At 43.5% G+C, this 19550-nt stretch overlaps 1 protein-coding gene across 4 annotated transcripts in view; it reads right to left on the reverse strand.

The window, feature by feature from the left end:
* The window catches only part of ABHD3 (abhydrolase domain containing 3, phospholipase), a 104933-nt gene that overhangs the window by 57918 nt on the left and 27465 nt on the right, over positions 1 to 19550 (reverse strand). For 2 of the 4 annotated variants that reach the window (XR_013217012.1, XR_013217013.1), the window contains exon 1: positions 11747 to 12955. The exons of the other annotated variants lie outside the window; for them this stretch is intronic. The gene's annotated coding sequence lies outside the window, so the exon portion shown is untranslated. Of the gene's footprint in view, positions 1 to 11746; positions 12956 to 19550 lie in introns of those variants that run through there. 4 annotated transcript variants of the gene reach the window in all.

Raw genomic sequence — 19550 nt, forward strand, 5'->3', positions numbered from 1 at the left:
TGTAAATATTGAGGTTGTGACACTATAATACTGCAATTAAAATGCCTCCATTGATACTGTGACATTAGGAGCCCGGCTGCGTTTATTGCCTAGTTTTGCATATTGGAGATGGAAGCTCATGAAACTTCTTTGCTTACTTTTTTCGCATATAATTAGTGTATTTTTAATGTGAGTGTTCTTCTCATCCTGCTGTAATTACAGAAGGCATGTTGAGACCACAGTCAGCCATAGTGAATGGAGCAGCAGTCAAAGGCTATAGGATCAAGTGAGGTAGTTGAGTATATAGCCTGACTGCCATTAGTAATCTAACCCTTACCACCAGTCCATTTAAAGGGGTGTTGGCCACTGGAATGGTCTGGTGACATGTTCATGTGAGGAGATGGACATATTACCCACATTCCCCCCTGAAGAAACAAGTGTTACCATAATATGTACTGTGATGTATAATGTGAATTGTGACTTGTGTTAATGATGTTAGTATTGTGAATTGCTGACAGTAGTTATAGCAAGAGTTAATGGTTGGGACTAGCCCAGAGTGGGAGGGGCTAAAGTGAAGGAACAGAGACAGTTCCTATCAGGGAGGCAGATAGGGTCCAGAGGGCATAGAGAAAGGACCTAGGGTGTAATGTGAGCAGTGTCGCATTCTTAAATCTCTCTAACGTTTGTGGAGTCTGAGAGAAAGAGATGGTGTGATCCGGAGCAGTAAAGAGGAAAAGTGATTGAGAGGCACAGTTATTTTCCGGAGTTATTTTCCTGGGAAAGGATGTTTAGCAGTAAGGTCTAGAGTTTAGAACTGTGAAAGTAACGGGCCTAGACAGGACTGAATACGCGAGACAAATGCAGTGCACTGGGTGGGAATTCCAGAGTGTCAGCACTAGAGAAGATAAGTAACCTCCATACTGGCACCATAGCAAACCAGCGTCAATGGTTACATGCGGCCTGCACGGATGTAGCGTCCTCACAGCACAAGTCCATACACCCAGCCAGGGCCCCCAATTTCATGTAACGTGTTGGGTGTAAGAGACGAGCGCCTCGCCCACGGCTACCGCCATGCTCCACGTTACAGTCACATGGACAAAAGTGCTTGTCAGTGTATTCGGAAAGCTGCACTAACAAGAGAACGTGGACAACCTCTTTTAGTATCCGGTCTGTTCTTCCTACTATAAATACAAGTTAACACTGATTTCTAAACCACCTGATATCGGAGATAAGCTGCAGTACCCGGGAGCAGCCAACAATGGACGGGACGGCTGGGTGTCGCCCGTACATTGCTTATATCTGGCAACTATCAGAGATGATAACACATGATTGGTGGGGTATTGGGGTGTCGGATCCCACTGATCAATTTGATCATATTTTCATTATATTGATGACCCGTCCATAGATACATAATGAATATGTAAGTCCATGACAACCCCTTTAACTATCTTAATTCAGATGTTAAAATATGATGGGCATGTATTGCACTGTCATACTCTATATTTACAGATTACCACTGACATTTTCTGTTTTTTTTCTTATTAAAAAGTAACTAAACATTTAGAGCAAAAAGTAATATTTTTATATCCTTTTATTTGCAGACTAGGGTTGGGGGGAGTGGCACAAAGTGCTGAAAGCCTATTGTTTGGACTGGTCAGATTATTACGGTAAATGTAATAAAATGGATTTAATTATTTATTATACAAGTGACGGCAGAATACAAAGCATGATCCGAGTGTTTCTTACTCCACTCCACTGTGCAGACACACTGTAAAGCTGCCAGTGATCAGTCACTAATTCCTGTATCACTCTTTAATGATGCACATAGAGATGATCAGTAAAAATGTTTGTGCCTGTGCAGGTGAGAAATGATAAGGAAATTATATTTTTAGTGGTACCCTTTGTAATGAAAGCATACAATTAAAGAAAAAAAAGGGTTGTCTTAAAATAATAAAGTCAGGGATGAGAGAGCACACTGACACTGCAGGAGCCCCGCAGTGTGTTGTCGGTGTGCGCTCTCCTCGCTGGTTCTTGTCTGTGGCAGCCATTAGGTACTTTACTGCAGACAGAAGCAGCGATGAGAGTCCACAATGGCACTATGTGAGCGCAGTTTGGCTCCAGCAATGTGACTGCAGAGGTGCAGAGACACTGACTGAGTTCAGGTGCTGTCAATCAAGATGTGACAAAGTGCTCAGTATGTAAATTAACCCCTTTACCCCCGAGGGTGGTTTGCACGTTAATGACCGGGCCAATTTTTACAATTCTGACCACTGTCAATTTAGGAGGTAATAACTCTGGAACGCTTCCATGGATCCCGGTGATTCTGTCATTGTTTTCTGGTGACATATTGTACTACATGTTAGTGGTAAAATTTACCGTATTTGATATGACTTACATTTATTTGTGAAAAAAAAACGGAAACTTTTGAGGCACAGTGCAAAGCTCAGAAGGGAAGAGGCGCTATATTGGAGCTCAGATTTTGCTGGAATGTACTGAAGGTGCCATGTCACATTGGCAGAGCCCCTGATGTGCAGAACAACAGAGCCCCCTATGTGTGTACTCATTTTACAAACTACACTCCCCAATAAACTTATCTCAGGGAGCAGTGATCATATTGACACCACATGTGACTCACAGAATTTTATACCACTGAGCGGTGAAGAAAGAATAAATGACATTTTTACCACTAAAATGTTGTTTTAGCCCCAAGTTTTTTATTTTTCTAAGGGCTAATAGGAATTTTTTTATTACAACAAACTGAGGTCCATTTATTCCTGAGTGTGCTAATGCCCTACATATAATCGGGAAATATTTTTCAGGCACAGTGCAAAGCTCAGAAGGCACGGAGCGCCAGATTTTACTGTTATGGTTTGCAGGTGCCCGTGAGCGCAGTCGATTGCGATGGTCGGTGGCTCAGTGGTTAGTACTGCAGCCTTGCAGCGCTGGGGTCCTACGTTCAAATCCCACCAAGGACAACATCTGCAAGGAGTTTGTATGTTCTCCCCGTGTTTGCGTGGGTTTCCTCCGGGTACTCTGGTTTCCTCCCACACTCCAAAGACATATTGATAGGGAATTTAGATTGTGAGCCCCATCGGGGACAGTGATGATAATGTCTGTAAAGCGCTGCGGATTATGTTGGCGCTATATAAAAATAAAAGATTATTATTGTTTTAAGTTTCTTTTTATTAGTTTTACACAAATAACAGATAGGTAAATGGTAACATGCGGATTTGAGATACATCAGTATGACATTTAACCCAACCTCGGGAAGGCTAGTTCAATAATAACATGTAACATTAGTGATGAACATGTAGATAAACATGTGGATAAACATAAGATTACAGTAAGATGCAATCATTAAGAAAGTTCAGACTTGAAGTCTTGTGATTTCCCGAAGGCTAGATCAGAAACCGAAAACAACTCCACATTAATGCGACATTTAACCAATACACACATACTGTAAATAGAAAGAAAGAAGAGGAGAAAGGGGGTAGGGGATAGATTCACTAGAAGGGGAGGGTTCGGCTTATCGTAAAATAGGTGCAAGGGATTTAGAGGGGGGACATCGACACGTTCCTTTCTGGATTAGGAAGAGATCCAAACCTCTAAAGAGATTTCGAATTGTTAATAAGAGCCAAATACTCATCACTAGATCTGAAAGATTTCCAGGGGGCCCATGTTGTGTAGAATTTCTCTTGTGAGAAAAAAGTGAAAGCAGAAATTTCTTCTATATAGAATAACTGGTCCACTTTGTTGACCCAATCCGAAATGCTCGGGCAGTTTTTAGTCAACCAGTGGACTGGGATAAAAAGTTTAGCTGCTGATAGAAGGAAAGCCAACAGGGATTTATTTTTATATTTCGAGTTGTCCCCCTTCCAGTTTAAAAAAATGAGTGTCAGGGAGGGTGGATGAAGTAATTTGCATATTTTAGTTATATGTTTTAATACTTCTTTCCAAAAAGTTTGTAGTATTTCACAAGACCACCACATATGCAAAAAAGTACCAATGTCTTTAGTACATCTCCAACAGGTTGGTGAGGAATTAGGATACCAAAGATGAGATAGAGTTGGGGTAGTGTACCATCTAGTGACTATTTTATACAAATTTTCCTGTACTCTTATACAACTAGATGGGCCATGCGAATTTTTGTAAATTTGATCTACCTCCCAGTCCTGAAATTCAATATCAAGGTCTTTTTCCCAGTTATGTATGTAAGCTCGTTTAAGTGGGGTATTGTTAATCACAATGGTCTGATACATTTTGGTCAGGACTCCCCTTGGTGGGTTCTTATGAACTAAAAGTTTCTCAAACATTGTCAATTCTCTATGAAGGTGTCCTACCCTAAGGTAACAATTTATTGCATTTTTAAGCCTTTTGTGATGAAGGAAATTTAAATGGAGTTGGGGGAATTTTGTTTGAAGTTCCAGGAGTGGGAGTAAAGTGCCATCAACCATTATACATTCCAAATTGTCTCTAATCTTGTGTAGAGGGTCTAAATTTCTATTTGGTAAGTCTTTCATGTGGAGCTCTGGTAGATCAGTTACTCTGATCAGTGGGGACGGCAGAGGCATTAGCGATTGTGAGTGTCTTAACCATGTTCTGATAATATTTTTGGATATTGCATTTTGGATTTTTAGTCCATTGGTAAACTCTTTGGAAGCATGCATTACAACATGCAGAGGGACTGAGATTGTGGTGTCCGCAATTTGTGTCCAGAGTTTCTGGGCATCTCTTCTCCCCCAATCCACCATCAAGGATAATGTTGCCGCGTTGTGATATTTTTGAGGGTCCGGGGCCCCCATGCCTCCCCTAGATTTGGGAAGTGAAAGTGTTGCATAATTGAGCCTGGGTCTAGAACCCCTCCAGATATACTTCCCGAAAATCAAACGGATTTTTGAGAAAAACGTCGCAGGGACATTTATTGGTAACATTCTAGAAATATAACTAAATTTGGGAAGAATAAAGCCCTTCAAAAGATTTTTTCTGCCTATCCACGAGACATAAGGGGCACTCCATGACTTCATTAATTCTAAAGTATTGTTAAGTAGTGGGGTATAATTAAGTGAAAACAGTGAGTGCCAGTGAGGACTTAATTTTATTCCTAAATATCTAATGAACTTCGAGTTCCATTTTAATGGTAGTTTGGATTTAATGCCCCGAATGATTTTTTGATCTACATTTATGCTCAAAGCTTCCGATTTGTCTAAATTGATTTTAAAATTTGATAAAGTCCCAAACTTCTCAAACAGACCCAGTACCACTGGAATCTCCTTGTCGGGGTTAGTTAACGTTAAGAGTAAGTCATCGGCGAAGGCCGCTACGGTATGTGATGATCCCTCAACACAAACTCCTGCAATATCTGGATGCTGTCTGATATTTTGAATTAGGGTTTCAATCGATAGAACGAACAGTGTCGGTGACAGTGGACAACCCTGTCGCGTACCGTTTTTAATTTCGAAGGGGTCGGAAAGGTCTCCATTTACCCTTACTTTTGCAGTGGGGGAGTTATACATTTGAAAGATGGCTTTTATTAGTGTCGGGGGGAAACCAAAGTGACTCAGGGCTTCCTGCATAAAAGTCCAGTCCACCCTGTCGAACGCTTTCTCAGCGTCTGTTCCCATTAACACCAGAGGTTCGTTTCTCGTGAGAGCCCGTTGCATTAAATATAATATTTTAAAGGAATTATCTCTTCCCTCTCTCCCCCTCACAAAGCCTGTCTGTTCTGGTAGAACCAATGAGCTCAGCACTAGATTAATCCGATTAGCGATCAGCTTTGCATATAATTTGAGGTCATTGTTTAGGAGAGAAATCGTTCTGTACTTGCTACACACTTCAGGGTCTTTGCCCTCTTTATGAATTAAAGAGACATGGGCCTCCAAAGTTTGCTTTGAGAAGGGCGACCCTCCTAGTATACCATTGAACAGCTTTAAAAGAAGGGGGCTTAGGATCTCTTGGAAGGTCTTGTAATAAGAGTTAGGGAGTCCATCTGGACCTGGACTTTTACCCATTGGGCTGCTCGACAGGGTGGACCGGAGCTCCTCCAACCCAAAAGGGGCTGCCAATTCAGTTTGTTGGGCTTCATCAAGGGACGGGAGTTGAAGTGATTTCAGGAATGTGCTAATCTCTATTTTCCGCTTAATTAATTGGTCGACATTCTCCTCTGGTCGTATATTGCATAAGGAGGCATAGTACTCTCTGAAAGCAGAAGCAATTTCTTCTGGGTTTTTAACAATAGTCCCTCTCGGAGTTTTTAATGAGTAAATTAATGCCCTTGCCTTCCTTTTCTTAATCAAAGCTACCATGAACCTAGACATCTTATCCCCGTGTGCAAACATCTTGTGTTTCCATTTAGTGTATATTTTAAGTGAGTCCAGATTAAGGAGATCTTTCAGAGTTTGTCTTTTTTTTTAAAGTGTTGTCAGAACCTGGGGGTTAAGCGATAACTTATGATCTTGTTCCAGTGTCTGGATTTCTTTATAAAGGGAGCTTACTTCCGTTTGTCTTTTCTTATTTTTATACAAGGACAAGGAGATCATCTCCCCTCTTATTACCGCCTTGTGGGCTTCCCACACCGTCGCAAAGGGTATAGTATCGTGATCATTGATTTCAAAAAATTCTCTTAGTTTTAATAATATCTTATCCCTGGATGATTTGTCCGTCAGTAATGTTTCATTCAGTCTCCACACGTTATTTTAAATAAAAGATTATTATTATGTAATATTCCTTCCATGGTCAAATTGGCCCAGGTCACATGGACGGAATATTACGTCTGATGTCAGAAAGGGGTTAAGGAAGTGTAACAGCGCACTGAGCTCCTGGACACACCATGGGGGCACCGAGTTACCAGTATGAGACATGTAGATCAGGAGAGCAGACTGTCAGTCATTACATGTCTCACACTAGTAACAGCCCCTGTAATTTACAATAATCTCTGGAGGCAGATTCTCAGGGAGATCAGTGTTTAGCCCAGAGATCTTAGCAGCTCATTTACATAACACAGATTTCTTGGGAAAAAAAACATCGGATTGCAGATATCAAGGTATCATTTCATTCAGCTTCCTACGACCTACGCCATATAGACGGCCTAGGAGGGATGATCCCAGTGACAGATTCCTTTTAATAAACATAGCTCATGTCAACTTAAACTCTTAGAGCAGCTGCAATGAGATGGGATGTGCTGCCTAAGGCCGGTTTCACACGTCAGTGATTCCGGTACGTGAGGTGTCAGTTTTCTCATGTACCGGAGACACTGACACACGTAGACACATTAAAATCAATGTGTCTCTGCACATGTCAGCGTGTTTTCGCGGACCGTGTGTCCGCGTGCAAAACACGGAGACATGTCAGTGTTCGTGGGAGCGCACGGATCACACGGACCCATTAAAGTCAATGGGTCCGTGTAAAACACGTACCGCACACGGATGCTGTCCGTGTGCAGTCCGTGTGCCGTGCAGGAGACAGCGCTATAGTAAGCGCTGTCCCCCCAGCGTGGTGCTGAAGCCCCCATTCATTTCTTCTCTCCAGCAGCGTTCGCTGGAGAGAAGAAATGAAAAATCATTGTATTTTGTTTTCTTTGCGGTAGAAATAAAGATCTTTGTTTCCCACCCCCTCCCACCCCCTGTGCGCCCGACCGCTGGAAAGAAAATACTCACCCGGCTCCCTCGAAGCGTCCTCTCCGCGCCGCAGCTTCTCCTGTATGAGCGGTCACGTGGCTTCAGCACCCAAAGCAGGGGACAGCGCTTACTGTAGCACTGTCTCCTGCACGGTCCGTGTGGTACCCAGTCGGCACACGGGCGGCACACGGCTGCCGCACGTGTGCCACACTGATGTGCCACGTGAGCTCACGGACACACGGACAACTCCGGTACCGATTTTTCCGGTACCGGAATTATCTGGACGTGTGGGACAGGCCTAATAGGGATGAGCGGACCTGTGGAAGTTCAGGATCTGGTACCCGACCCAAAATTTATTCCAAAGTTCAGTTCTTGTACCAGATCTATACATGAAGCCGAACCCCATTGAAAACAATGGAGACCTTGAAAATTCTCTTTCAACTTCCCCCCGGAACTGGGAACATGGTAACGGATTTCTGGGAGAAGTCTGCGTTCGGCATTGAGCACCAGACACTAACTGTCGGATACAAACCCAGAACTTTTAAGTTCATGTTCGCTTATCTCTACAGCGGAATTACACATGACCTTTATATAGAATGAAAAAGTTATTAACAAATAGTAAAAATTGCAAAACAAAGTTTGTGCTTTTCCTGCAGTAAGGCTGCTTTCACACCTCAGTTTTTTGCCGTCAGTCACAATCCGGTGAAATTTAGAAAAAAACGGATCTGGCAAAAGTTGCCGGCAGATAAGTTTTTTTTCCCATAGTCTTGTATTAGCAACGGATTGCGACGGATGGCCTCACGTTTCATCCGTTTTTCGCCGGATCTGTCGAAAATTGGTTGGCCGGAAAACACGGACATAGTAACATTTTTTGTGTCGGTTGAAAAAAACGGACGGTGACGGATCCGTCACCATCCGTCGTTTGCTAGAATGGGAGCCTATGTCATCGGATCCGTCAAATGACGGAATCTGGTGACAGATTCCGTTTTTTTAACTGAGCATGCTCCAATTTTTTTTTTGATCCAATTAGCTGGATCAGCTAGTCGGATCCGTCGAAAAAACGTTTTTCACAATCTGCGACGGATCCGTTTTTTTCAACATTTGACGGATTGTGACTGATGCCAAAAAACTGATGTGTGAAAGCAGTCTAAGGCTGGGTTCACACTGCGTCTGTGACGTCCGTTAGACGGACTACGTTACACCGTGGCATAACGCGGTGTATCGTTGTCTGTTAACGCCGCCATTGAGTCCAATGTCGGACACATCGCTAGTGCACGCTCACAATGGGCGTGCGCTAGCGATGTGCTGTCATTGAGTGACGGACCCTGGGACGAGGGCTGCAGCGTTTCCGGGTCCGTCACCGCTAGCGCAGATAGAGCATCTCCTAGCTCTATCTGCGCTAGCGCGATGTCATGTCGGCACTTGCGTTAACAGCAGCCCGTTAACGCATGTGTTGAACGAGCTGCTGTTAACGCAATGTGAACCTGGCTTAAGGCTGTGTGCACACGATGCAGATTTAGTGCGGATTCCGAGCAGAAACGCTGCAGTTCCGCAAAGTGATTTACAGTATAATGTAAATCAATAGAAAAAAAAAAAAAAGCTGTGCTAATGGTGCGGAAAAATCCGCATGAAAACTGCATGCTACTTTTGTGTGGAACTGCAGTGTTTCTGACCCATTCCATTATAGAAACCTACAGGGGTAAAAAACACAGAAAATCCGCATCAAAAAACGCACAAAATCCGCATAAAAAAACGCGTCAAATCCGCACCTGCGATTTCTGCCAGGAGATGCTGATTTTGTGCAGAAAATTTTGCACCCCAATCCGCAACGTGTGCACATAGCCAGACATCAGTCTTTACTTACCTCAACTGCACCAACAGGAATGGTCATAAAAGACAATTGTCAGTTGTATTACAGAGAAACAAACTAGTCACTTTAATGGTGTAATAAAAAACTACCAAGTATGACAGTCTCATCGGTCACTGCATTAATAGAGACATTAGCAAAGCAATGGTTTATGAGAGGTTCATGTCACCAAACACTGTACACACTGCTATAAAGGCAGTTGCGGTAATTGCTTACATGAAATAAAAATGGTCATCACTGACATAACCTTCATGGGAAATCGCACATAAGATGCCTCTAAATGTAATTTTGTTGTAAAATTTGCTGCTTTTTAAATGCAAACAGCAGGATAATATAATAATAATGTTTATTTTTATAGCACCAACATATTCAGCACTTTACAATTCAGATTGAACATGTACACGCAGGATAAGACATTACAGAATAACACATAGTTCAACGCATACCAAGAGGAGTGAGGACCCTGCTCGCAAGATGTTAATCTATGAGGAAATAGGGGAGACACGAAAAGTAAAAATATAATACTTCGTCTAAGATTCAGCCATCAATATAATAAATAGGGGCATTCAAATAGCGCTGCATGAACCAGTCACCCTCCAGAATCTGTACAGTACAGATATAAAAAGCTACTGAGTGCGCGGAAGATAGAACAGGGGATAGTTAGATTAGTGAGGTGAGGTGACAGGCTAGTCTAAAGAAATGTATTTTAGGGCAGGTTTGAAACTGGATACTTGGAATTAACCAGATTTTCTGAGGCAGAACGTTCTATAAAACTGGTGCAGCACGAGAGAAATCCTGTAGACGAGTATTGCGTGGTTTGGATTATAGAGAACAAGCTATTCAACCCGTTCTACGCCCGGGTGGCGAGGATTTTTATTGGTACATTTTTGTGCTACGTTAAAGGGAACGTGTCACCAGAAATAAAGTTGTTAACCTGCAGATATGCAGTTAATCTGGAGGTTAACAGTATTATTATGCTGCCTGGCACCTGCACAAGGCTAAAAGCAGTGGGGAGGAAATGAACTTTATTCCCGCCAGCATTCAGTTTCAGTCATGGGGGCGCCGCTGGTTCAGTCACTGCTCTGAGTAAACAAAGCGGCTGCTGTAACCGGCGCCCCTGACTGAAACTGGCTCTACATTGATGCCAGCTGCCAGTCAGGGCCGAGGATGCAGTTACAGCCGCAGCTCTGTATACTCAGTGGTGACGGAACAGGCCCTGCCCCTGTGACTTAAAAAAACTGTGGAGGGGAGAATAAAGTTAATTCAACAGTGTAATTTATTTCACGGTTGAATATAATGGGGCCTCAGTCAGCTCATGCTGCGACTCTGTCCGACGCATACGCACTGTTGGCGGGGTATTTGAATACTTCACGAAAATTAAAGAGTCTCTCTCGCACTCTTTCTCTCCCCCCCACCCCCGCCAATGAAGCAGCTGCTGCTCCAACCGACGTTGATTGGTGTCCTCGTATGCGCCGGAGGCTTCACACAGGACACATCTTTGGTTATATTATAGATGTTAATCTTAGGTCATTAGCGGAATGGAGAAAACATTTAGGTTGGTAGACAGAGATGAAGAAGGAGATGTAGGGTGGTGCAGAACTGTGGAGAGCTTTGTGGGTGAGAGTGATACATTTACAGGTAGTCCTCGACTTACGACGTTGATCCGTTCTTACGCGTCGTCGTAAACCGAATTTCGACGTAAGTCGAACCATACGTTCATACAGTACTGTACCATAATAAAAGTACAGTGCTGCCTATCCAAACGCCTATCCTAACACAGTACCCTATATAATTAGCAATAAAGATAGGTACAGTAGAATATTGTGCAGTACAGAACGTTTAATAATGAAGTACAGTACAGTACTACTGTACTGTACGTGCTGTAACAGGTAATAAACAGTGTACTGTACAGTACTGTAATAAACAAAGATAACAATTCCAAAGAGAGAACAGGCTTATTGGGAGGAATCAGCAGAAGGTGTTGGAGATACTGGGGCAGGTGAGTCAAGATAGGCAGGGGAGTCAAGAGGGGCAGGAGAGGTAGAGGGTACAGGTACAGGATCTGTTGCAGGCCTCTCTGCCTTCTTGAAGTACTGCTGAAGGTTAGTTTGGAAGGAGACCATCTTCTTCTCCTCCAAGATCTCCTTGTAACACCTAAGGGAATCCATGACTCCTCTGGCAACCCTAGTGTACCTTTCCATGTTGGGATCCTCAGCCTCAAACTTTGACAATCCTTCCTGTATCAGGGCAAAACCTCCTGCCAAGCCCTGCCTTGTAAATCTCTTACGTTCTGGGGTTGGTATGTCTTCCTCTTCCTCTATCATCTGCTTCTCCAGTTGCATAAGGTCCTCAGCAGATAACTCCTCTCCATGAGATGCCAGTAGCTCTGTGACATCATCCTCCTCCACCTCCAGATTCATTGTTTTACTCATATCAACAACGTTCTTTATGACACTAGTCACTGACTCTTGGACCTCTGTGACATCATTCACAAACTGGGGGCACAGTTTTTTCCACACACCATTCATACTGGTCTGCTTAACCTCATCCCAGGAATCAGCAATGTTATTCACAGCATCAAGGATGTTGTATGTTTTCCAAAAGGCCTTTAGAGTCAAGTCCTTATTCTTTTCAGTTGCTGCTAAAGCATTACCAATGACCCTTCGGAGGTAGTAGGCCTTGAATGTAGCAATGACTCCTTGGTCCATAGGCTGTATTAGGGCAGTGGTATTAGGTGGAAGGTAAACCACCTTGACATTACGGTTAAAGTCATCCAGACGGGCAGGGTGTCCAGGGGCATTGTCCAGAATTAGCAACACCTTAAAGGGGATATCCTTGGAGGTACAATACCGCTCCACGCCTGGCACAAAATGGTGGGTGAACCAGTCATCAAACACTGCGAGTGTCACCCATGCCTTCCTATTAGACTTCCAGATGACTGGTAGTTGACTCTTTGAAATGCCCTTGAGTGCCCTTGGATTCTCAGCCTGATACACCAGCATGGGCTTCAGTTTGTAGTCGCCAGCAGCATTGCCCCCAAGAAGCAAAGTCAGTCTCTCCTTGCCGACTTTATGACCTGGTGCTGACCTCTCCTCCTTGGCGATGTACGTACGGTTAGGCAAACATTTCCAAAACAAGCCTGTCTCATCCACGTTGAACACTTGTTGAGCACAGTAACCACCCTCCTCAATTATCTCAGCCAATGCTTTAGGAAACTCAGTTGCTGCTTTCTCATCAGCACTAGCAGCTTCACCTTGCACTTTAATGTTATGGAAATTGGCACGATCCTTAAACCTCATAAACCAACCCCTACTCGCCACAAATTCTTCACTTTCACTTTCTTCCCCCTTATCTCTTTTCAACGCCTCAAACAGTCGCCTAGCCTTCTCCTGAATAACCATAAGGCTCACAGGGATACGGCGTTGATTTTGGTCTTCCAACCAAAGCACCAATAATCTTTCCATCTCAATAATAAGCCCACTCCGCTGCTTTGTTATCACTGTCGCTTTCATAGGAGCAGATCCTTTCACATGTTCAAGGATACGATCTTTATCCTTGATAATTGTAGCAACAGTCGAACGACTAAGTCCTAATGACCTGCCAATTTCTGTTGGTGTTTCCCCCTTATCAGATCGCCTTAGGATATCCACTTTCACCTCCATGGTGATGGCCTTCCTTTTCTTTGATTCACTGCTGGTGTCAGATGAGTCTACCTTGCGTTTGGGAGCCATAATGAAGTGTGTTATGGTGTGCAGGAGGCTCAGTTTCCTCTGTAACCGGGTACAGTGTACAGTAGTTCCGCCCCTGCACGTAGTTCGACTTACGACGCAAAACGTCGTAAGTCGGAATGAGGCGTCGTATAAAGCGTCGTAAACACGAAACGACGTAACCCGAGACCGTCGTAAACCGAGGACTACCTGTATATTGGATTCTGTAGCGAATGGGTAACCAGTGCAATGGCTGGCACATGGTAGTGGCATCAGTGTAGCAGCTGGAGTGGAATATGATTCTTGCTGCCGCATTCTTGAAAGATGAAGGGAGAATTTAGTAAGTCACCGATGACATGGAATGTTATCACGAATTCAACAAAACAGAAACACATTGCATGCAAGATGGTTGTTAATTTTTGTACCGTCTTTTGCTTATGTATTTTTCATGCTGTTTTGAATGGTATAATAAAAATAAAAAACAAACAGGGAGATGATTAGTAGAGCGTTCCAGAAGTCCAGGTGACAATGAATGAGAGCAACAATAAGAGTTTTTGCAGAGTGAAAGGTAAGGAAAGGTCCAATTCTATAGATAACGTACCAGGTTTGTCAGACCATTATGCTGTGTCAAAATCCAACATAATTGGTAATTTATAATTCTGTAATTCTCAATGCACTTAACAATATTAAATATAATATCCACAGGTGGAGGACAAAAAAGTCCAAGACTGATTCAAGAATTCAATGTCTAAAAGTTCATGAGCTAGAAGCCCCCAGTGGTACATAGTCTGCGGCTGATCTACAGTACATGAACATGACTGATGGAACTCGTTGCTCTCAAACATGAGGATCAGCACTATACGTAAGTGTATGCGTGTATGCCTACAGAAGAGCTTTTTCAAAAGTGCGTATGAAATTATTATTATTATTATTTATTTACTAGATGGTAGCCCGATTCTAACGCATCGGGTATTCTAGAATATCTATGTATGTATGTATATAGCAGCCACATAGCATATAGCACACGCCATGTAATATATAGCAGACAAATACACTGTGTTCCAAATTATTATGCAAATAATATTTCCTCATATTTTCTCTAAATTACCTATCTGAATTGCAGTCATTGTTATTTTCCAGTCATCTATTATTCTAGTATAATTGCAATGTTTTAGAAAAAACTGCCTATGAAAACAGTATCTTTTAAAAAAAAATAAACACTCAAAATGCATGTTTCAAATTATTATGCACAGCAGAGTTTTCAACCTTTTTTTATTTTGAACAAACAAATGGTCAATTGTGAAGTTATAAGCATTATCAGCTTATTACAAAATGAAATCAAACAGTTTTCAAGTAAAAACTTTATTCTAGGTGATGTTACATTTGCACGTAGGACCCCTTGTTCAAAAGAAGCTTCTGAACTCTCTCGTCCATTGAATTTGTCAGTTTTTGGATGGTTTCTGCTTCAATTGTTTTGCATGTGGACAGAATACCCTCCCAGAGCTGTTGCTTAGATGTGAACTGCCTCCCGCCATCATAGACACTCCTTTTGATGATGCTCCAGAGGTTCTCAATGGGGTTGAGGTCAGGGGAAGATGGTGGCCACACCATAAGTTTGTCCTCTTTTATGCCCATAGCAGCCAGAGATGCAGATGTGTTTTTTGCAGCATGAGACGGTGCATTATCATGCATGAAAATGATCTTGCTGCGGAAAGGACGGTTCTTCCTCTTGAACCATGGCAGGAAGTGTTGTTTTAGAAACTCTACATAGATTATGGAGTTCATCTTTACCCCTTCAGGGATCATAAAGGGGCCGACAATCTCTCTCCCCATGATTCCAGCCCAAAACATTACTCTACCCCCTCCTTGTTGGCGCCTTAGCCGTGTTTTCATGGGGTGTCCATCAACCAGCCATCCTCCACTCCATCCATCTGGATCATCGAGCGTTGCACGGCACTCATCGATGAACAAAACAGTTTGGAAGTCAGTCTTCATGTATCGTTTGGCCCACTGGAGCCGTTTCTGCTTGTTGCAGTGGATAGAGGTGGTCGACAGGATGGCTTACGCACAGCTGCAAACCTCTGAAGGACCCTGCATCTTGTTGTTCTGGGGACGTCGGAGGCACCAGCAGCTTAAAAAATTTGCCTGCTCTTTTAACCTTACGCAATTGCCTGTTGGAAAGAGTCCTCAATTTTTCCTTATCAGCACGCACACGTGTGTGCTGGGAATCAGCTACATACTTCTTGATTGTGCGATGATCACGATGATGTGTCTTGACAATGTTGATTGTAGTCATGCCTTGACCTAAATACTCCACAATTTGTTGCTTCTCAGCAGCCGACACATCCTTTTTCTTTCCCATTTTGGCTTAATAATGTGGAACAGCCTTCTTAAGTAGTCTTGCCTTTATTTGGACACACCTGCCAAATTAATTTGCACAGGTATCTGCAATTGCTTTCAGTGATATAAAGAGCCCTGACACACATCACCATCAATGAGTTTAAATGACAAACAAAAAAATTCTAACCTTATCACTCTTAAACTCTATGTGCATAATAATTTGGAACACAGTGTACTACGTGGCCTGTGCTATATACTATGTGGCTGCTATATATATACATACATATTGTAGAATACCCGATGCGTTAATACAGGCCACGCGGTATATAACTGTGGCCACGCAGTAAATAACACAGCTCACACAGTATATAACACAGCCCATGTACTATATAACACAGCTCACGCAGTATATAACAGCCACGCAGTATATAACACAGGCGACATAGTATATAACACAGGCGACATAGTATATAACACAGGCCAAACAGTATATAACACTGGCCACGTAATATATAGCACAACCCAAACAGTATATAACACTGGCCACATAATATATAGCACAACCCAAACAGTATATAACACTGGCCACGTAATATATAGCACAGCCCACGCAGTATATAACACTGGCCACGTAGTATATAGCAGCCACGCGGTATATAACACAGCCCACGTAGTATATAGCAGTGTGGGCACCATATCCCTGTTAAAAAAAATATTTAAAATAAAAAATAGTTACATACTCACCCACCGGGATCCAGCGAAGCGGTGCCGATGCGCGCGCGGCTGCCGCCATCTTCCGTTCCCAGGATGCATTGCAAAATTACCCAGATGACTTAGCGGTCTCGCGAGACCGCTAAGTCTTCTGGGTAATTTCGCAATGCATCTCTGGGAACGGAAGCTGGCAGCAGCCGCGTGCGCCTCGGCGGACTACGGAAGGTGAGAATAGCAGGTTTTTTATTTTTTTATTATTTTTAACATTACATCTTTTTACTATTGATGCTGCATAGGCAGTATCAATAGTAAAAAGTTAGGCATGTAGAAAAGCCGCGGAGACACCATCACGTGTTTCTCAACGCAAGCAATGAATAGCCAGGTCTTTCACCGGGAAGGAACAACCACGGGAAGGGCAGCATCCAATAAAGGAAAACCACCTATGCCAAAACATGGTATCCATCCACAGACAGCTGTTTCGGGGTATTTGCTCCTCATCAGTGTGGAGTAGGAAACTGGCTATTAGGAGCAGTGCCTAGTGAAAAGGCTATGAACATAAGGATGAATAACCTTGGGGAGATCAAAACATCCAACACCGCGGAGACACCATCACGTGTTTCTTTTCTACATGTATTTGCATGATGAGGGGCAAATACCCCGAAACAGCTGTTTGTGGATGGATACCATGTTTTGGCATAGGTGGTTTTCCTTTATTGGATGCTGCCCTTCCCGTGGTTGTTCCTTCCCAGTGAAAGACCTGGCTATTCATTGCTTGCGTTGAGAAACACGTGATGGTGTCTCCGCGGCTTTTCTACATGCATTTGCATATTTCCCATAAGGGATGGGGGCAGTGTTCTGGATCACTGCATTGAGAAACACGTGATGGTGTCTCTGCGGTGTTGGATATTTTGATCTCCCCAAGGTCATTCATCTTTATGTTCATACTAAAAAGTTAGGGACACACAGGGTTAATAGCAGCGTTAACGGAGTGCGTTACACCGCGGCATAACGCGGTCCGTTAACGCTGGCATTAACCCTGTGTGAGCGCTGACTGGAGGGGAGTATGGAGCGGGCGCCGGGCACTGACTGGACTGAAGTAGGGAGGGACTAATCGGACTGTGCCTGTCGCTGATTGGTCACGGCAGCCAGGACAGGCAGCTGGCGAGACCAATCAGCGACGCGGGATTTCCGGTACAGACAGACGGAAGTACCCCTTAGACAATTATATAGTAGACTAGACTGTGGCCCGATTCTAACGCATCGGGTATTCTAGAATATGCATGTCCCCGTAGTATATGGACAATGATGATTCCAGAATTCGCGGCAGACTGTGCCCGTCGCTGATTGGTCGAGGCAACCTTTATGACATCATCGTCGCCATGGCAACCATTATGACATCTACGTCGATACTGTGCCCGTCGCTGATTGATCGAGGCGAATTCGCGGCAGACTGTGCCCGTCGCTGATTGGTCGAGGCAACCTTTATGACATCATCGTCGCCATGCTGTGCCCGTCGCTGATTGGTCGAGGCCTGGCGGCCTCGACCAATCAGAGACGCGGGATTTCTAGGACAGACAGACAGACAGAAAAACCCTTAGACAATTATATATATAGATATAGCACCATTAATTCCATGGTGCTGTACATGAGAAAGGGGTTACATACAGAGTTATATGTTCGTCTGTTGTCAGTATGCAAAATGGATAGAATCTGGACATCACACCGAACAGTGCAAGTCAGTGTCATAGTTCACAGGAGCATTCTAACACGCTGACTGATACAACTATAACATAGAAAATTGTATTTGGCCTTTTATTATTAAATTATTGATGTAAAAAATGGATGTAATACAGATGTGCAGATATAAAAAAATAGACAAAATTATGGCATACCGATGGCAAATATTCTGGGTTTTTTTTCCGGATGAAAACCGTGCAATTTTGCATATGCTTATCTGAACCAGACCTTAGAGTAAATTCACAGAGTTTATGACATGCATCTGATTCTGCTCAAAAATCCATAATGGCTTCAAATAATCTTTCAATAAGCAACCTATTGATTTAAATGGGAAACTCACATTACTGTTCAAGCAGTGATTGTTTTTTTGAATGAGGTTTTAACCCCTTAATGACCGAGTCAATTTTAACCTTATTGACCTGGCAAAATTTTTGACTTCTGACCAGTGTCACTTGATGTAGTAATAACACTTCAACGGATCCCAGTGATTCTAAGACTGTTTTTTCGTGACAACTAAATTTAGTGGTAAATTTAGATCGATGTTTTGCCTTTCTTTATGAAAATATTGGAATTTTGGTGAAAATTTCGCAATTTTTAATCTCTGTATCCTTAAACCAGATAGTCATGCTGTACAAAATAATAAATAACATTCCCCACATGTCTGTTTTACATCTGCATCATTTTTCAAACGTCATTTTTTTGTTAGGATGTTAAAGGGGTTAAAAGTTTTGTAGTTATTTTTCATTTTTTCAAGACATTTAAAAAGCCTGTTTCTTTAGGGTATGGTCCCACGGTCAGTAAACGCTGTGGATTGGACGCTGCATACATCCGCAGCGTCCTATCCGCAGCAGCCAGCTGTTACAGCATAGTAGATGGGATTTTGTGAAATCCCATCTCCACTATGTGTGCAGGGACGCCTCCGGCTTCCCTGCGTATATGCACATGGGGCACGTCTTTCCAGACCGCAGCATGTCAATTTATTCTGCCGTCCAATGTATAGGATGCGGCGATTCCGCACGGTTCAATGAACACATGCGGAATCATCGCGTGTACAAAAGCCAGCAGAGCTTTGGGCGGAGCGGATGTGTTGCGTCCAAAGCGCTGCCGATACTGAACATGGAGCATACCCTTAGGGACCTATTCAGATTTAACCCTGCGGTTCCCTGCCTGACAGCATGTGCGGTTCCCTGCCTGACCGCAGGTGCGGTTCACTGCCTGATAGCATGTGTGGTTCCCTAACTGACAGCATATGCGGTTCCCTGACTGACCGCATGTGCGCTTCCCTGACTGACCGCATGTGCGCTTCCCTGACTGACCGCATGTGCGCTTCCCTGACTGACCGCATGTGCGCTTCCCTGACTGACCGCATGTGCGCTTCCCTGACTGACCGCATGTGCGCTTCCCTGACTGACCGCATGTGCGCTTCCCTGACTGACCGCATGTGCGCTTCCCTGACTGATCGCATGTGCGCTTCCCTGACTGACCGCATGTGTGCTTTCCTGACTGACCGCATATGTGCTTTCCTAACTGACCGCATGTGTGCTTCCCTGACTGACCGCATGTGCGCTTCCCTGACTGACCGCATGTGTGCCTCCC

Source organism: Ranitomeya variabilis, chromosome 6 (genome assembly GCF_051348905.1).
Source record: "Ranitomeya variabilis isolate aRanVar5 chromosome 6, aRanVar5.hap1, whole genome shotgun sequence".
NCBI lineage: Eukaryota > Metazoa > Chordata > Amphibia > Anura > Dendrobatidae > Ranitomeya > Ranitomeya variabilis.